The following is a 14,845-nucleotide window of genomic DNA, read 5'->3' as shown; positions in this document are numbered from 1 at the left end:
GGACACGGGCCAGGAGCTGTAGCAGGCCATGGGTCAGGAGCTGTAGCAGGCCATGGCGGGTCAGGAGCTGTAGCAGGCCATGGCGGGTCAGGAGCTGTAGCAGGCCATGGCGGGTCAGGAGCTGTAGCAGGCCATGGCGGGTCAGGAGCTGTAGCAGGCCATGGCGGGTCAGGAGCTGTAGCAGGCCATGTCGGGCCAGGAGCTGTAGCAGGCCATGGCGGGTCAAGAGCTGTAGCAGGCCATGGCGGGTCAGGAGCTGTAGCAGGCCATGTCGGGCCAGGAGCTGTAGCAGGCCATGGCGGGTCAGGAGCTGTAGCAGGCCATGGCGGGTCAGGAGCTGTAGCAGGCCATGTCGGGCCAGGAGCTGTAGCAGGCCATGGCGGGTCAGGAGCTGTAGCAGGCCATGGTGGGTCAGGAGCTGTAGCAGGCCATGGCGGGTCAGGAGCTGTAGCAGGCCATGGCGGGCCAGGAGCTGTAGCAGGCCATGGGCCAGGAGCTGTAGCAGGCCATGCACACATGCTCCAGAGCTGCGTCCTCTCTATGGTGAACCGACCGACCGAGCGCACCGAGATGCAGGGCCACACCAGAGCCTATATATTGATGCAGCTTACACTCTCATTTCGGGCAGACATCGAGAGGGAAGGAAGCTTACACTGCCCCAACTACACAGACGGGTCAAATAATCTCCTTAAAGGCGGCGGTGGTTTTCTGTTATTTAATTTGAAATAAAAAAGTGACACTTTTTGTGTTTTTTTTATTTACTCGAATATGTAACACTTCTCTGGTGCGGTCCAGCTGACAGCGCTCGTCTGGAAACTGGCATCAGAAACTAGAGCCGTTTGGACACTTCAGTGTTGCTGAAATTCAACAGAAGAGAGAAGATCTTTCAGCTTGCATCGTCGTCTTTCATCCGTCGTCTTAAAGATCCACTTCTTGTTGCTCTGGCCAGCGTAGCGCGAATCGCTTTGTATCTGAAGGGCTGCGCTGAACCCAGCAAGGGGGAAGCCATCCCCCCGCACCCTCAAACCGAGCCCTGTATGTGTTTTCTCTGCCTTTATCATTCCTGTGAAAATCAGTTTGTGCCATGTGATAGGCCTCCTATAAATTTAGATTTTTGATTAAAAACCCCTTTCGTTTCTCTTCCATTAAAAAATTCTGTAAAGTCAAGATCAGTCAGATTTATTTCTACAGCGCTTTATACAATACAGATAGTTTCAAAGCAGCGTCACAGTGATAAACTTCAAACCAGAGGTGTAAAGAGTTCCTGAAAACCATACTTGAGTAAAATTACAGATACTCTTGCAGCAAAAATGACTCCATTACAAGTTACAAGATTCTAACACGGGTTGAGTAAAAGTATTGGAGTATCTGAATTTAACAAGTAGCCTATTTTCTACTGAATGTAACCTACATTCAGTTGGAGTAAAATACTTGTTAAAATCAGATACTCAACGATGCACCAGCACTAGATGCACAAATAAAACTGAACCTCAATATTGAAATAAATAACAAGAAGGCAGCTTCACGCAATACAAACTCAATGGAGAGGGTTGGTTTCCCGCAGCAGTCTACTCCACTCCAGCGCGCAGCTCGGTAGAGGTCTTTATAAGCAGCATGTGTGCTCTCATTTCGGGCAGCGTCGAGAGGGAGAAGGAAGCCACTCGTATACCGATAAATACTGCTTATACCTCGCCGATTCAACAGAGACTCACTGCCCCAATGGCACAGACGGGTCAAGATCATCGAGATACTCTCACCCGAGGCACGGCCGTACAGATGGATCGAGATGCTCTCCTACAAGGCGACGCGGGCGCGGGAGGACACGGTGAAACGGCCGTGCAGATGGTTGGAGAAGCTCTCCTACAAGGCGACGCGGACGTGGGAGGACACGGTGAAACGACCGTGCAGATGGTTGGAGAAGCTCTCCTACAAGGCGACGCGGACGCGGGAGGACACGGTGAAACGACCGTACAGATGGATCGAGATGCTCTCCTACAAGGCGACGCGGGCGCGGGAGGACACGGTGAAACGGTCGTACAGATGGATCGAGATGCTCAACTCCAAAGAAGCCAGTCGTATTCACCTGAATCAACCACCACAGTAAACCAACCGGCACAACTTCTTTCGACAACATGCAAGCTCATTTTATCTATATGCCAAATTGGTTCAGGTATATATAAGTTGTTCTCATCTGAGTTTGGCTGGGGACAACTTGATTTAATGTACCAGATTGGTTCAGGTGTGAAGGTCTTGGTTTCAGAGGCCCGCAGATTGCAACACTTCCTCAACCTCAGAGAGGTGCCACGATCCCTCCTCCAAGTGCAGAGATGGTTTGACTATAACCAATGATTGTAACTTAAATAAAAAAATAAAATAAAAAAACAAAGTGACACTTTTTTGTGTGTTTTTATTTACTTTTTATTTAAATTCGTGACACTTCTCTGGTGCGGTCCAGGTGACAGCGCTCGTCTGGAAACTGACATCAGAAACTACAGCCGTTTGGACAAACTTCAGTATTGCTGAAGTTCAACAGAAAAGAGAAGATCTTTCAACTTGCATCCTCGTTTTTCATCTATCATCTTAAATATAAACTTATTTGGATTCACTTCGGATTGGAAAACCCCTTGTAATGTCGGTTGATTCAGTCCTGGTGCTGTAACTCATATCACGTTTGGACAGCAGTCAGTGTTCTCTAAAATGTGTTCTCTAACGACGATGCAAGAGGCACTAGTCCTCAACACCTGAGAGACATGCCAGAGAAAATAAGAAACAACTGATCTGTAAGATGAGAAATTATGTTTATTTTCTAAAATCAAAATAAAACTCAACCTCAATATTGAAATAAATAACAAGAAGGCAGCTTCACGCAATACAAAGTCAATGCACTCTAAAAAATGCTGGGTTAAAAACAACCCAAGTTGGGTTGAAAATGGACAAACCCAGCGGTTGGGTTAAATGTTTGCCCAACCTGCTGGGTAGTTTTATTTAAACCAACTATTGTTTAAAAATTGCTATATGGCTAGCTTAAAATGAACCCAAAATAGTTGGGAAATTAAAAACCAGATGCAATTAGAGGCAACAATAATAGACAAAAGGTGAATGTTTATTAATAAGCTTTAATATTTTATTAATATAAATTTAATAGTTTAATCGTTTATTAATATAAATTTATTAATAAGCAATTTAATAAATGTTTATTGTTTAATAGTTATTCATTGAACATTAATAAATGTTCATTTCCAACATACTTTGGGTTAATTTTAATTAAGCAATACAGTAATTTTAAACAATAGTTGAGTTAAATAAAACTACCCAGCAGGTTGGGCAAACATTTTACCCTACCGCTGGGTTAAAACAACCCAATTGCTGGGTTTGTCCATTTTCAACCCAACTTGGGTTGTTTTTAACCCAGCATTTTTTAGAGTGTGGAGAGGGTTGGTTTCGCGCAGCGGTCTACTCCAGTGCTCAGTCCGGGAGAGGCGTGACCTAAATGCGCTCTGTCTTTATAAGCAGCTTGTGTGCTCTCATTTCGGCCAGCGTCGAGAGGGAGAAGGAAGCCACTCGTATACCGATAAATACTGCTTATACCTCGCCGACTCAACAGACGTACTGAGCCTCACTGCTCCAGTGACACAGACGGGTCAAGACTCTCCTCCGAGGCGAGAGAGGACACGCTGAAACGACCGTACAGATGGATCGAGATACTCTCCTGGATTCACTTCGAATTGAAAAACCCCTTCTAATGTCGGTTGATTCAGTCCTGGTGCTGTAACTCATATCACGTTTGGACAGCAGTCAGTGTTTGATGTGGATTTTTACTCATGCGGATTAATTTCATTGGTATGAACGTAAAAAAGGAAATAAAAACTGCAATTCAAAAACATGAACACAAACACCCGTGACAACGTGTTGCTCAAATCACTTAATTTGAATTTTCAATACAACTTTCAAGTTCAATATGCCACATATGAAGTAATAATATTAACAATGCCCCTGTTTTGTACATTTTGTCAGAAAATATTGAAATGAGATACGAGGAAATACACAAGCATTTAATTTGATGTGCGTCTTGGAAAAACACTGTACTGAATCATGAACCTGTTATGTGATGTTTTTGAACAGGCAGTATAGAGTACCTCCTTGTTTAACCCATTCTGATCTGTTGTTAAATTTGACAAATCTTATGAAATAAATTTTTACAAACAGATTATAACAAAGACAAATGGGCAAAACTATATTTCCTCATCAAAAAGTGGAATGGATTTTTTTTTAAGAGTTTTTAATAAAATCTAAATTTATAAGAGGTCATACACAATGACAAACTTACTTTTCCAGTTTACACTCAACAGTTAATAATTCAATTGGAAGGATAAACAGAAAACAGATATAGCAATCTCTGGTTTATAATGTTTCTGTTTGCTTTTTTTTTTTTTTTTTTTGCAAGGTTAACATTTACACTTTTTGTTTAAATGTTCTATTTTTTTATTTTAAAAAAATTAAAATGAATTGTGAATAGAAGGCACTGTACTGAACCAACTTAAAAGTATTTTTTTTTAAAGGTTCACAAGCACAAAAGTAGTGTTTATCATATTTATATCAGTATTTATTATTTGCGCGTGATTGAAAAGTGCGCGGTCTTGCAACCCACCAACTGAGAAACATTGTTGTTTTGTGGTCTTAAAGAGACGGTTCTGCGTTTAAATAAACGCAATTCTTGTCAACAAAAAAAGTAGACAGAAACAGTAGTTGTGAGCGGGGTGGCTAAAGGGGTGGCTCCGCCCCTGCTGCTCTCCTTCAAGGCGGCGGCTCGCATAGCCGTGCTGCACCGAGAACCTTCCTCTTCCTTACGGGTGCTCCAGTGCTGAGCCTTCCCGACGGCACAGGCGCTTCAGAGCTCTTCTCCTTTACTGCCTCCTGTGCCAAGTGTGTGTTTTTGTTGTTGTTGTTGTTGTTGTTGTTGTTATTTAATTAGATACTAATTAAACAATACAACAACAGATGTGGCGTCTTTACTTCATACACTTTTTTTTATAAAACAATACAACAATAGGTGTGTTTTTAATTAATAAAACATATTCTTAATAAAAGCTTTTACAACAAATTATGGTCTTTTCCTTATCTCTTTATGCACACATGCTCCAGAGCTGCTCTCCTCAAGGCGGCGGCTCACATAGCCATGCTGCACCGAGAACCTTCCTCTTCCTCGCGGGTGCTCCAGTGCTGAGCCTTCCCGACGTAACACTTCTCTGGTGCGGTCCAGGTGACAGCGCTCGTCTGGAAACTGGCATCAGAAACTACAGCCGTTTGGACACAGTGTTGCTGAAATTCAACAGAAGAGAGAAGGTCTTTCAGTTTGCATCGTCGTCTTTCATCCGTCGTCTTAAAGATCCACTTCTTGTTGCTCTGGCCAGCGTAGCGCGAATCGCTTTGTATCTGAAGGGCTGCGCGTTGCGCGTCCTGTTCCCGCAGCAGTCTACTCCAGTGCTCAGTCCGGGAGAGGCGTGACCTAAATGCGCTCTGTCTTTATAAGCACTGAAGCAGCTTGTGCGTTCTCATTTCGGGCGGGCATCGAGAGGGAGAAGGAAGCCACTCTGGTATACAGATAAATACTGCTTATACCTCGCCGATTCAACAGAGACTCACTGCCCCAATGGCACAGACGGGTCAAGATCATCGAGATACTCTCACCCGAGGCACGGCCTTACAGATGGATCGAGATGCTCTCCTACAAGGCGGCGCGGGAGGACACGGTGAAACGGCCGTACAGATGGATCGAGATGCTCTCCTACAAGGCGACCCGGGCGCGGGAGGACACGGTGAAACGGCCGTACAGATGGATCGAGATGCTCTCCAACAAGGCGACGCGGGCGCGGGAGGACACGGTGAAACGGCCGTACAGATGGATCGAGATGCTCTCCTACAAGGCGACGCGGGCGCGGGAGGACACGGTGAAACGGCCGTACAGATGGATCGAGATGCTCTCCTACAAGGCGACGCGGGCGCGGGAGGACACGGTGAAACGGCCGTAGAGATGGATCGAGATGCTCTCCTACAAGGCGACGCGGACGCGGGAGGACACGGTGAAACGGCCGTACAGATGGATCGAGATGCTCTCCTACAAGGCGACGCGGGCGCGGGAGGACACGGTGAAACGGCCGTACAGATGGATCGAGATGCTCTCCAACAAGGCGACCCGGGCGCGGGAGGACACGGTGAAACGGCCGTAGAGATGGATCGAGATGCTCTCCTACAAGGCGACGCGGGCGCGGGAGGACACGGTAAAACGGCCGTGCAGATGGATCGAGATGCTCTCCTACAAGGCGACGCGGGCGCGGGAGGACACGGTGAAACGGCCGTACAGATGGATCGAGATGCTCTCCAACAAGGCGACCCGGGCGCGGGAGGACACGGTGAAACGGCCGTGCAGATGGATCGAGATGCTCTCCAACAAGGCGACCCGGGCGCGGGAGGACACGGTGAAAAGGCCGTGCAGATGGATCGAGATGCTCTCCTACAAGGCGACGCGGGCGCGGGAGGACACGGTGAAACGGCCGTGCAGATGGATCGAGATGCTCTCCTACAAGGCGACGCGGGACGCGGGAGGACACGGTGAAACGGCCGTACAGATTGATCGAGATGCTCTCCTACAAGGCGGCGCGGGCGCGGGAGGACACGGTGAAACGGCCGTACAGATTGATCGAGATGCTCTCCTACAAGGCGACGCGGGCGCGGGAGGACACGGTGAAACGGCCGTACAGATGGATCGAGATGCTCTCCTACAAGGCGACGCGGGCGCGGGAGGACACGGTGAAACGGCCGTACAGATGGATCGAGATGCTCAACTCCAAAGAAGCCAGTCTTATTCACCTGAATCAACCACCACAGTAAACCCACCGGCACAACTTCTTTCGACAACATGCAAGCTCATTTTATCTATATGCCAAATTGGTTCAGGTATATATAAGTTGTTCTCATCTGAGTTTGGCTGGGGACAACTTGATTTAATGTACCAGATTGGTTCAGGTGTGAAGGTCTTGGTTTCAGAGGCCCGCAGATTGCAACACTTCCTCATCCTCAGAGAGGTGCCATGATTCTCTCCTCCAATTGCAGAGATGGTTTGACTATAACCAATGACTATAACTTAAATAAAAAAATGAAATAAAAAAACAAAGTGATCCTTTTTTGTGTGTTTTTATTTACTTTTTATTTAAATTCGTGACACTTCTCTGGTGCGGTCCAGGTGACAGCGCTCGTCTGGAAACTGGCATCAGAAACTACAGCCGTTTGGACAAACTTCAGTATTGCTGCAGTTCAACAGAAGAGAGAAGATCTTTCAGCTTGCATCCTCGTTTTTCATCTATCATCTTAAATATAAACTTATTTGGATTCACTTCGGATTGGAAAACCCCTTGTAATGTCGGTTGATTCAGTCCTGGTGCTGTAACTCATATCACGTTTGGACAGCAGTCAGTGTTCTCTAAAATGTGTTCTCTAACGACGATGCAAGAGGCACTAGTCCTCAACACCTGAGAGACATGCCAGAGAAAATAAGAAACAACTGATCTGTAAGATGAGAAATTATGTTTATTTTCTAAAATCAAAATAAAACTGAACCTCAGTATTAAATAACAAGAAGGCAGCTTCACGCAATACAAACTCAGTGGAGAGGGTTGGTTTCGCGCAGCGGTCTACTCCAGTGCTCAGTCCGGGAGAGGCGTGACCTAAATGCGCTCTGTCTTTATAAGCAGCTTGTGTGCTCTCATTTCGGGCAGCGTCGAGAGGGAGAAGGAAGCCACTCGTATACTGATAAATACTGCTTATACCTCGACGACTCAACAGACGTACTGAGCCTCACTGCTCCAGTGACACAGACGGGTCAAGACTCTCCTCCGAGGCGAGAGAGGACACGCTGAAACGACCGTACAGATGGATCGAGATACTCTCCTGGATTCACTTCGAATTGAAAAACCCCTTCTAATGTCGGTTGATTCAGTCCTGGTGCTGTAACTCATATCACGTTTGGACAGCAGTCAGTGTTTGATGTGGATTTTTACTCATGCGGATTAATTTCATTGGTATGAACGTAAAAAGGAAAAAAAAACTGCAATTCAAAAACATGAACACAAACACCCGTGACAACGTGTTGCTCAAATCACTTAATTTGAATTTTCAATACAACTTTCAAGTTCAATATGCCACATATGAAGTAATAATATTAACAATGCCCCTGTTTTGTACATTTTGTCAGAAAATATTGAAATGAGATACGAGGAAATACACAAGCATTTAATTTGATGTGCGTCTTGGAAAAACACTGTACTGAATCATGAACCTGTTATGTGATGTTTTTGAACAGGCAGTATAGAGTACCGCCTTGTTTAACCCATTCTGATCTGTTGTTAAATTTGACAAATCTTATCAAATAAATTTTTACAAACAGATTATAACAAAGACAAATGGGCAAAACTATATTTCCTCATCAAAAAGTGGAATGGATTTTTTTTAATAGTTTTTAATAAAATCTAAATTTATAAGAGGTCATACACAATGACAAACTTACTTTTCCAGTTTACACTCAACAGTTAATAATTCAATTGGAAGGATAAACAGAAAACAGATATAGCAATCTCTGGTTTATAATGTTTCTGTTTGCTTTTTTTGCAAGGTTAACATTTAGACTTTTTGTTACAATGTTCTATTTTTTTATTTTAAAAAAATTAAAATGAATTGTGAATAGAAGGCACTGTACTGAACCAACTTAAAAGTATTTTTTAAAGGTTCACAAGCACAAAAGTAGTGTTTATCAAACTTTATCATATGTTTGCTGAAGTGTGTTGTTTCCTAAAACATGATTTGCTTGATGATTGATGGAAAGAGCACAGAGAAGAATGACTTCAAACATATTTCCTGTAAATGTTCTCTCTTTGATGAAAATGAAAGTAATTTTCCACCTGACGTCAGATCACTGGTGGCCTATATATATAGAAGCGGCTTTCATTCTCATTTCGGCAGACATCGAGACGGGTCGAGAGGCTCTTCTTCAAGGCAGCGGCGCGCATAGCCGCGCTGAATTATCCGAACGAGTACACCGAGATGCAGGGCCACTCCAGAGCTGCGTCCTCTCGATGGTGAACCGACGAGGGCTTCGAGCTGCTTTCCTTCAAGGCGGCGGATCGCATTGCCACGCCGAACCGACCGAACTGACTGAACGAGGGCTTCGAGATGCTTCGGCGGCTCGCATAGCTGTGCTGCACCGAGAACCTTCCTCTTCCTCACCGGTGCTCCAGTGCTGAGCCTTCCCGACGCCACAGGTGCTTCAGAGCTCTTCTGCTTTGCTGCCTCCTGTGCCAAGTCAAGGTTTTTATTTTTTTTTTCGGTTTTTTTTTTTTTGTTTTTTGTTTTTAATTTAATTAGATACTAATTAAACAATACAACAAGAGATGTGGTGTCTTTACTTCATACACTGTTTTCTTAATAAAACAATACAACAACAGGTGTGGTGTCTTTACTTCATACACTATTTTCTTAATAAAACAATACAACAACAGGTGTGTTACGTGTGCTGTGCTGAAGAGACATGAACGGATATCCACAATACAGGGTTTTAATGAGTAACGCAGGAGATAAAACACAATATACACACATTAAACAACAACAAGATCGGACAGGGAGTGAAGGGAGTGAGTCCATTATAAAGGGAGTGCTGATGAAGAGATGAAGAGGGAAGTGAGTGCAGGTGTGGAGACAGGAGGATCTTGGGAAATGGAGTCCGGGAAATGAGGGAACTGTGACACTACCTCCCCCTCTCGGTATGTGCGGCCTCGCGCCGTAGATGAAACAACTGGGGAGGGAGGTGGGCTCCCTGGACACCTCACGCCGGTGCAGGGAGAGGGGCGGACAGGAGCGGAGGTCTCCAGGACGGGTCCATGGGTCAGGGGCTACAGCAGGCCATGGCGGGTCAGGAGCTGTAGCAGGCCATGGCGGGTCAGGAGCTGTAGCAGGAGCCTGTAGCAGGCCATGGCGGGCCAGGAGCAGGAGCTGTAGCAGGCCATGGCGGGTCAGGAGCTGTAGCAGGCCATGGCGGGTCAGGAGCTGTAGCAGGCCATGGCGGGCCAGGAGCTGTAGCAGGCCATGGCGGGCCAGGAGCTGTAGCAGGCCATGGGTCAGGTAGCAGGCCTGTAGCAGGCCATCAGGGCTGTAGGGTCAGGAGCTGTAGCAGGCCATGGCGGGCCAGGAGCTGTAGCAGGCCATGGGTCAGGAGCTGTAGCAGGCCATGGCGGGCCAGGAGCTGTAGCAGGCCATGCACACATGCTCCAGAGCTGCGTCCTCTCTATGGTGAACCGACCGACCGAGCGCACCGAGATGCAGGGCCACACCAGAGCCTATATATTGATGCAGCTTACACTCTCATTTCGGGCAGACATCGAGAGGGAAGGAAGCTTACACTGCCCCAACTACACAGACGGGTCAAATACTCTCCTTAAAGGGGGCGGTGGTTTTCTGTTATTTTATTTGAAATGAAAAAGTGACACTTTTTGTGTGTGTTTTTATTTACTCGAATATGTGACACTTCTCTGGTGCGGTCCAGCTGACAGCGCTCGTCTGGAAACTGGCATCAGAAACTAGAGCCGTTTGGACACTTCAGTGTTGCTGAAATTCAACAGAAGAGAGAAGATCTTTCAGCTTGCATCGTCGTCTTTCATCCGTCGTCTTAAAGATCCACTTCTTGTTGCTCTGGCCAGCGTAGCGCGAATCGCTGAACCCAGTGCGAGCGCAGCGTCCTGTGTGGCTGACTTGCGCGTACATCTGAGTTCTGATCGGTCAATCGCTGTTTTTTATAGTTTGTTAATTATCATACTGAGAATTTAAAAAAAAAATGTTCTAAAAGGGGATGGTGGCTTACAGATGGGATGCTTTTTGTCATTTTTTTCAACAAGGGGGAAGCCATCCCCCCGCACCCTCAAACCGAGCCCTGTATGTGTTTTCTCTGCCTTTATCATTCCTGTGAAAATCAGTTTGTGCCATGTGATAGGCCTCCTATAAATTTAGATTTTTGATTAAAAACCCCTTTCGTTTCTCTTCCATTAAAAAATTCTGTAAAGTCAAGATCAGTCAGATTTATTTCTACAGCGCTTTATAAAATACAGATAGTTTCAAAGCAGCGTCACAGTGATAAACTTCAAACCAGAGGTGTAAAGAGTTCCTGAAAACCATACTTGAGTAAAATTACAGATACTCTTGCAGCAAAAATGACTCCATTACAAGTTACAAGATTCTAACACGAGTTGAGTAAAAGTATTGGAGTATCTGAATTTAACAAGTAGCCTATTTTCTACTGAATGTAACCTACATTCAGTTGGAGTAAAATACTTGTTAAAATCAGATACTCAACGATGCACCAGCACTAGATGCACAAATAAAACTGAACCTCAATATTGAAATAAATAACAAGAAGGCAGCTTCACGCAATACAAACTCAATGGAGAGGGTTGGTTTCCCGCAGCAGTCTACTCCACTCCAGCGCGCAGCTCGGTAGAGGTCTTTATAAGCAGCATGTGTGCTCTCATTTCGGGCAGCGTCGAGAGGGAGAAGGAAGCCACTCGTATACCGATAAATACTGCTTATACCTCGCCGATTCAACAGAGACTCACTGCCCCAATGGCACAGACGGGTCAAGATCATCGAGATACTCTCACCCGAGGCACGGCCGTACAGATGGATCGAGATGCTCTCCTACAAGGCGACGCGGGCGCGGGAGGACACGGTGAAACGGCCGTGCAGATGGTTGGAGAAGCTCTCCTACAAGGCGGCGCGGACGCGGGAGGACACGGTGAAACGACCGTACAGATGGATCGAGATGCTCTCCTACAAGGCGACGCGGGCGCGGGAGGACACGGTGAAACGGCCGTGCAGATGGTTGGAGAAGCTCTCCTACAAGGCGGCGCGGACGCGGGAGGACACGGTGAAACGACCGTACAGATGGATCGAGATGCTCTCCTACAAGGCGACGCGGGCGCGGGAGGACACGGTGAAACGGCCGTGCAGATGGTTGGAGAAGCTCTCCTACAAGGCGACGCGGGCGCGGGAGGACACGGTGAAACGGTCGTACAGATGGATCGAGATGCTCAACTCCAAAGAAGCCAGTCGTATTCACCTGAATCAACCACCACAGTAAACCAACCGGCACAACTTCTTTCGACAACATGCAAGCTCATTTTATCTATATGCCAAATTGGTTCAGGTATATATAAGTTGTTCTCATCTGAGTTTGGCTGGGGACAACTTGATTTAATGTACCAGATTGGTTCAGGTGTGAAGGTCTTGGTTTCAGAGGCCCGCAGATTGCAACACTTCCTCAACCTCAGAGAGGTGCCACGATCCCTCCTCCAAGTGCAGAGATGGTTTGACTATAACCAATGATTGTAACTTAAATAAAAAATAAAATAAAAAAAACAAAGTGACACTTTTTTGTGTGTTTTTATTTACTTTTATTTAAATTCGTGACACTTCTCTGGTGCGGTCCAGGTGACAGCGCTCGTCTGGAAACTGGCATCAGAAACTACAGCCGTTTGGACAAACTTCAGTATTGCTGAAGTTCAACAGAAAAGAGAAGATCTTTCAACTTGCATCCTCGTTTTTCATCTATCATCTTAAATATAAACTTATTTGGATTCACTTCGGATTGGAAAACCCCTTGTAATGTCGGTTGATTCAGTCCTGGTGCTGTAACTCATATCACGTTTGGACAGCAGTCAGTGTTTGATGTGGATTTTTACTCATGCGGATTAATTTCATTGGTATGAACGTAAAAAAGGGAAAAAAAAACTGCACTTCAAAAACATGAACACAAACACCCGTGACAACGTGTTGCTCAAATCACTTAATTTGAAATTTCAATACAACCTTCAAGTTCAATATGCCACATATGAAGTAATAATATTAAAAATGTCCCTGTTTTGTACATTTTGTCAGAAAATATTGAAATGAGATACCAGGAAATACACAAGCATAATTTGATGTGCGTCTTGGAAAAACACTGTACTGAATCATGAACCTGTTATGTGAACCTTGTTTAACCCATTCTGATCTGTTGTTAAATTTGACAAATCTTATGAAATAAATTGTACAAACAGATTATAACAAAGACAAGTGGGCAAAACTATATTTCCTCATCAAAAAGTGGAATGGAATTTTTTTAAAGAGTTTTTAATAAAATCTAAATTTATAAGAGGTCATACACAATGACAAACTTATTTTTCCAGTTTACACTCAACAGTTAATAATTCAATTGGAAGGATAAACAGAAAACAGATATAGCAATCTCTGGTTTATAATGTTTCTGTTTGCATTTTTTGCAAGGTTAACATTTACACTTTTTGTTGAAATGTTCTATTTTTTTATTTAAAAAAATTAATGAATTGTGAATAGAAGGCACTGTACTGAACCAACTTAAAAGTATTTTTTTTTTAAAGGTTCACAAGCACAAAAGTAGTGTTTATTATATTTATATCAGTATTTATTATTTGCGCGTGATTGAAAAGTGCGCGGTCTTGCAACCCACCAACTGAGAAACATTGTTGTTTTGTGGTCTTAAAGAGACGGTTCTGCGTTTAAATAAACGCAATTCTTGTCAAAAAAAAAAGTACACATAAACAGTAGTTGTGAGCGGGGTGGCTAAAGGGGTGGCTCCGCCCCTGCTGCTCTCCTTCAAGGCGGCGGCTCGCATAGCCGTGCTGCACCGAGAACCTTCCTCTTCCTTACGGGTGCTCCAGTGCTGAGCCTTCCCGACGGCACAGGCGCTTCAGAGCTCTTCTCCTTTACTGCCTCCTGTGCCAAGTGTGTGTTTTTGTTGTTGTTGTTATTTAATTAGATACTAATAAAACAATACAACAACAGGTGTGTTTTTAATTAATAAAACATATTCTTAATAAAAGCTTTTACAACAAATTATGGTCTTTTCCTTATCTCTTTATGCACACATGTTCCAGAGCTGCGTCCTTTTGATGGTGAACTGACCGAACGAGGGCTTCGAGCTGCTCTCCTCAAGGCGGCGGCTCGCATAGCCATGCTGCACCGAGAACCTTCCTCTTCCTCGCGGGTGCTCCAGTGCTGAGCCTTCCCGACGGCACAGGCGCTTCAAGCCTCGTTTACACTACACGAGTCTACGGCGCGTTACGGCTCCGGCAAGGTTTTGTTCCGTCCTCTGCGTGGTGTCAACTCACACCAGAAGCATTTCAGAAGCGAAGCGGCTGGATTCGCGAGACCACGAGATTTGCCTGTCCAACGTTGTTTTCGTTGATTGTTTTCCATGCTTTTAATGGCTAAATTGTTATATTTTGTCTGGTTTTATTGTGTTTATTGCTATGCCATTTTGCTGTAGCCTACAGATGAAGCTAATACACTTAAAAGTCCAGTTATAGACAACAAAAACAAAGAAATTTAAAGTTTTTCAACTTCGAATCTCTTGTCAGTTTCTGGCCTCCTACTGATGTGAAATATGAGCGGGAGTTTACACAGGGTGATTATTTTGACTTTATTTTGTATTTGAGCTGCGCGTCTTGGACGCGGCGTCCGTCAAAAATAGGCGAGGTGCCTATCAAAACGCATCGCGGCGCGGCTGCTGTAAACACGAGCAGTGACTAGAGTGGCCACGGATCAGCTCCGGTAGCCGCGTTGCAGCCGTAACGCGCCGCAGAGGCGTGCAGTGTAAACGAGGCTTTAGAGCTCTTCTCCTTTGCCTCCTGTGCCAAATGTGGTTTTCTGTTATTTAATTAAATACTAATTAATCAATACAACAATATTTGTGGTGTCTTTAATTCATAAACTATTTTCTTAATAAAAGCGT

This window comes from Megalobrama amblycephala, linkage group LG12 (assembly GCF_018812025.1).
Source record: "Megalobrama amblycephala isolate DHTTF-2021 linkage group LG12, ASM1881202v1, whole genome shotgun sequence".
Taxonomy (NCBI): Eukaryota; Metazoa; Chordata; class Actinopteri; order Cypriniformes; family Xenocyprididae; genus Megalobrama; species Megalobrama amblycephala.
Note: the sequence above shows the minus strand (reverse complement) of the source record.